The sequence below is a fragment of the Capsicum annuum genome, chromosome 3, assembly GCF_002878395.1.
Source record: "Capsicum annuum cultivar UCD-10X-F1 chromosome 3, UCD10Xv1.1, whole genome shotgun sequence".
Lineage (NCBI taxonomy): Eukaryota > Viridiplantae > Streptophyta > Magnoliopsida > Solanales > Solanaceae > Capsicum > Capsicum annuum.
In genome coordinates, this window is record NC_061113.1 from 166,529,230 (window position 1) to 166,535,229 (window position 6,000).

Consider the following 6,000-nt stretch of genomic DNA (forward strand, 5'->3'; position numbering starts at 1 on the left):
CTTCTTCTCATCATAGGCCCTATCAAGCTCATAAGAAGAACTAATAACTTAGTTAGCATAATAGGGGAGGGGCATTTGGGCAGTCATCCCGATATCCTTCTCGACCACTACATAGAGAACATCTATACTCCCTATAGGATTGAGACGGTGGATCCATCTCTCTCTAGAAAGCATAGTTATAATCTCTCCTAAAATGTGGTCTGTTATAAATTGGACACAGGTCGTCACGATAGGATTCCCAACTATCGACATCATACTCCTCGGAAGATGCCATAGAGAAAAGTAAAAATATAATAAAATCTACCTATAAAGAATATCACAAACAAATTATATACAAGTTTGAATTCAAGTAAGTAACTAAAACTCCAAACTAACTTAATATGCCAAATTGTTTCCCGACAATGACACTAGTTTTGATAATGCTCAACTTACACGTCAATTTAAGTATAAGATGGTCTTTGTCAATATTTTTACCCAACTTTGGAGACGGGATCAAATCTATGAGAAACAATATGAGTGGTAATCAAGTTAATTTAAAATAATAGAAACAAGTTAATTTCAAACCAATGGTACAAAAAGATAAAAATGGGGGAGATATGTATCTACACTAATGTTTATTTTTTGGATTTTTCTAATATAAATTTGGTGCTATGAGTACTTAGATTTTTAACAATTAGGCATGGATCTTGGGATTATGCATTACTAAGGGAATGAAATGTGGTGTTAATAATCAAGATCAATTTAGTAAATCAAATATGGGTAGGTTAGGTCATAGATTTTGATGCTAGTCTTTCAACAAAATATTAAACTTTCACCCATTGATTCTTTCGAATACCTAATGGGTGTGTTCAACAATTGGTAACAACAACCTCGATCTAGGCATTCCTATTTCTAGGATAATACCCATGGTATAGTTGACTTCACCATCACACTTATTTCTAAGATAGTAAAAATTTAGCAAACTACACACATAATTGGATATTATTGCTTTGGTCTCCACATCCCTCTTTCAAGGATGATTTGGATTCCTAAAGTTCAACCAAAACCCTTCTTTCAAAGATGGCCTTGAACTTTTAGAAAATAGAGTTTTTACTCATCAAACCCATGTTGATATTTGGGGCTTTTATCCACAAATCCCAACCAAGTTGGCATAGCAATGATAAAACCCATAAGTATGAACTACTAAATAGAGGCTAACAATTACAACCTACATACACTTTAAGCCCTATTCACATAATACCCCAAGAGGGAGATTGAGCTACTCATAAGATAAATAAGTATAGATATGCCCAAAATCTCCATTGAAATGATTTGTTGAAGATTAAGTGAATGTTACTTCAAACTTGTAACTCCCAAAAATCAACAAAGGAAGTGATATAATCCTCCACTTAGACAGTTTCCAATGTATTCTTCACCCAAAATTTATACAATATTTTCTTCTCCAAGTAGGGAGGCTATGAACTCAAAAGCTAAACCTAAAAAATTATGAAAGGTATAATATAATGAATGACTTAGGGTTTGAGTATTTTTGTAAAATTTGGGATCAACCACGTGCATTTTCATATTTTCCCTTGGGTTGAAATCTTCCGTAAGCCTCGATTGCACTAGCTTTACCCCGACCACGGCCTCTACGACTGCAATAGACTTACATGAACGTGATTGATTGGCCCTTCTTGACTGCCGTGATTGTGGCCATAAGACCGCGACTACGTTAATAGAGGTCCTTCTGCTCCAAGTCTTCTGCTGCACTTTTTTGCTCTCTTTTTGATCATTTTAAGCTCTAATCCATATTTTTCTATCTCCTAAACTCTATGCCTGCAAGAAATGATTATTAGTACATTTAATCATAATTATGTCTCTTTTATTCATTCAAAACAAGGTAATTTACACAAATGTTGAGTGCAAATGGGTGGTAAAATCACCACTCATCAGTGATTAACAAGGGATTTAAGGTAAAAATCCTTCAATTTCAAGCTTAAATTTCTTGATTATTTGACCAAAACTCCAAATAGCTTGAGGGCTTGATTTTATCTCCAAATAAGCTTAATTTTCACCTATTTCTTTAGAATTATGATTCCTTGATGGTGTATGAACATTGGGTTGACCTTGAAAATGTGATTTTCACAAATAGGACTCACTTGAGGTTTTTGGTATCGTTTTTAGACCCAAATCATAATGGTGCAATATGGGTATCATTATTCTCATGTTGAAAAGTAGATTATCTTTTTATATCTTAGCATCTTGAAAAAGATTATCTGAGGGAGAAAATAAAGATTTAGCAGATTAATTGCATTCTTCAAGTTTGAGGTAATTTAGGCTCATTCCTTGTTAGATTGAGTTATGTTATAGTATAATTGCGATATCTTATTAGATTGATTGGTGTTTTTGGTGTTGGGTTTGATGATTATTCAAGACTTATGGTTAGTTGGATCTTTTAGGTCATTTGGACCCATATAGTGAAATGTCTAGCATGTTGTCTTGAACCTTAGTAGATTAGACTTAATGTATCATGCATAACACGAGAATTCTTAGAACTACTCTAGTTAGATAGGAGTGACCTTGTCACTTATGTTTAGGGAAAGATTGGTCGTAGATGCTTACTCTAATGAAGTTGCTTTAGTTCCAATGGACTTAGTGATAGTATTTGAGTAGGATCCCTACCTTGGACTTAATGGTGGCTTGATATACATCTAAAAGATGAATTAGATACCTTAGCCTAATTCAGGGTAGAAATGAACTTAGATAGTATATTAGAATACTTTGAAGTGGGCCTTTTCCCACCTTAAGCCAAGATTGAGGTACACTTCGTGAGACCCATAAATTCTTATGAAATGCCTAGAAAATGCTCCTTGAGGAATTATTGAGGAACCTTGATAGTAAATTTATTGATGATACAATAATGAGATATTGTTTATGCTATTAAAGAATCCCATGTCCATGTTATTCATTAAGCCATTGATGTGGCTATTACTCGGGCTACTAATTAGGCCATTGCTTAGATATTGATTAGGCCAATAAACACCTTTTTCAATAGGCTCTTGACCATAGCATGGCTTAACCAATAAAGTATGATATTGACTGTTCTATGAATAAGCTATAGATTATGCCATGGACTTGATATTTCTCAAGTTAGTGATAAACTTTCTTTATGCTAATGGTGGGCCAATAAATAGGTTACTTATGGGCCATTGCTCATGATAATGCTTAAGGTTATGCTCATGGACTAATGGACTAGATTATTAAGTTATCACTTATAATATTCATGTTACATATATATACACTTATTGATAATGTGACATTGATGATGAACGAGGAAATATGGAGGTATTCTCTTCCTGCTTCTCCTTTTATGTTTATTTACTTTAGCCTTTGTGGGGCTTGTTCTTTACTTTATCCCTGGTGAGACTTGTCCTTTACTTTACCCCTTATAGGACTTGTTCTTTATTATTTATATTGATATGGATATTATGATGATAATTAGCAAGGCTAAAAGTTATTATGATGATATGATGATACCCAACAAGGCTGGAGGATATTATAATAATATGATGATACCCGAAAAGGTTGGAGAATATTATGATGATACCCAACGAGCTCAGAGAATATGAAGATAATATGATAATACTTGGTAAGGCTAGAGGATACTATGATGATATGATGATACTCGAAAAAGTCAAAGGATACTATGATGGTATGATGATACCTGGAAAAGGTTAGAGGATGATTATGATGATATATATACCCGACAAGTCCAGATGATGATTATTGATATTCCTAGGAGTAAATCTACTAATTTTTATCTTGCTAGACCTATTTATGACAACTATATTCTATTTATTCTCATCTGTAGTTGGGTATAATATTGATATTTGAGATATTGACTGTATTTTTCTAGTGATCAAGGTATAAAGTGGTATAGTTGTTGATTTAAGGTTAAAAAGATGATTAGTAGAGAATATAAATTAAGAGGTTAACTATGACTTATGGATTGTTGAACCTTAGCAATAATATAGACTAGTGGTATTGACGTCTAGTAATTATGTTGATTAAGCTATTATGGTGTTTAACATAAATAAAGACTTATAGCAATGATGTTTAATTGATAGTAATGTTTAGTTGATGATGACTAATTGTCAAACTAGGATTTATGGATTAGTGATACTAGTTACTAAATAATGTTTAGTCAATAAATTGAATAGTGAATAATTGATGATTAGTGGTTGTTGGATCAATGGTGATTAGTGAGTTTGTGATGGCTAGAAATAAATATTGGCTAGTTGATAAATATGGTTTAGTAATGAATTTTGGCTATGTGTTAGTTACTGACTAATTGGTGAAGAATGACTAGTTGTCGACCTATGAATAGTGATTACATAGTGAATAGTGTATAAATAGTAATTAGAAGGTATATGATGACTAGTGAACAATCGGATTAGCAAATCAGCATTGGCTAACTAACAAGGAACTATTAGTGTGTATCTAGGATATAGTTGTCTAAATGATGGTATTGTTATGATTATGCATACATTGTTATATGATGTTTAATTATGAATGTTGATGATAATTCTTGAAGGTTGGTGAACTTTCGATTGATGATAATTATGGCATATTGATAAATTACTGACTGATGGTAAGCGTGGAATAACGGTTGATTAACAATGAAATTTGGATATATTATTGATTAGATTCATTTACATTTCTCTTGGGTGTAATCTCTAGTCTTATGGGATGCTATGATAAGTCCTTTAGTTTATGCACAACTTGGCGTATAGAATCCAACTTTGTACTTGTAATTGCTTGTGTTGATACCTTATGTTATATTGTTATTCTGATATTTGTTACTTGTTATGTATAGCGATATCGACATGTGTGGATGCCTTATGTAATATTGCTATTCCAATAACTATTACTTGTTATGTATGTCGATATTGGCATGTGTTGATGCCTTATGTTATAATGTTATTCCTTTTTGGTTACTTAATATACACAATGATGATGGAGATGATTTAGGTTCGATTTTGTACCTTGACTTAGTTATGATTATCTTGCATTATATCATTTCAATATCATGACTTAGCTAAGTCGACCGATGATGCCTAGTTAGTACCCGTTATTTGGTACTCATACTACTCTTCTATAGCCTATAGATCACAGTATGGGTTATCACCACTGATATGTGTGTGTTGTGTAGAGCAACCATGGTTCGAAGACTTAGGCTGAGCTCCTAACATTTTGAGTACTACCTATCTCTCTCTTATATATTACACTAGTCTTTATGTTGTATTAGGAAATACGTTATATCAGTGTAGCCATTTCAAACAACGGGGTTTGCCTGCCTACAAGTGGGATATAGTAGTCACCATCATGACCTAAGAAATTTGGCCATGATAATATTTGAAGTACTTGTAAGGATCACAACACAAATTCAAAGATTGAGGAAAGAACAATTTCAATACATAACAACACTAGCATTATGGTTATAAATAAGCAAGAAAATAGTAGCAATACAAAAAAGAATAATAATGCAGAAATATCCCAACATGGTGAGTCTTCAAAAGATTGGATCACAAAATCTCTTTGTAAAATAAAATGATGCATATGTTCTTGAAAACCTTGCACAATAATACACCATAATAGATCAACAACATGTCAAAGAAGATAGGGGAAAATAGAAGAGCAATTCTATTAAGGATAGTTTTATAGGTTTAGATATAGATAAAGGAAAAATAAAGATTCCAAAAAAATAAATAATCAACAATAGGATTTCACCTTTAGTAACATAGATAAGGTCGATAGTTCAACAAATAATGAAGTTGGGAGCAGTAAAGGATCAGTGAGGATTGTTGCAATCCAACAAAAGTAGTTTGATTTGGCACTTATGGTGGTATCTAATGCAGTTCGAATTGATGAATACCAATTAATTCAAATGGAGCCTCATAATAAAGTTTTACATGATATCATGACCTATAATTTAGTATAAGTGAAGAGTATTGAATCAGA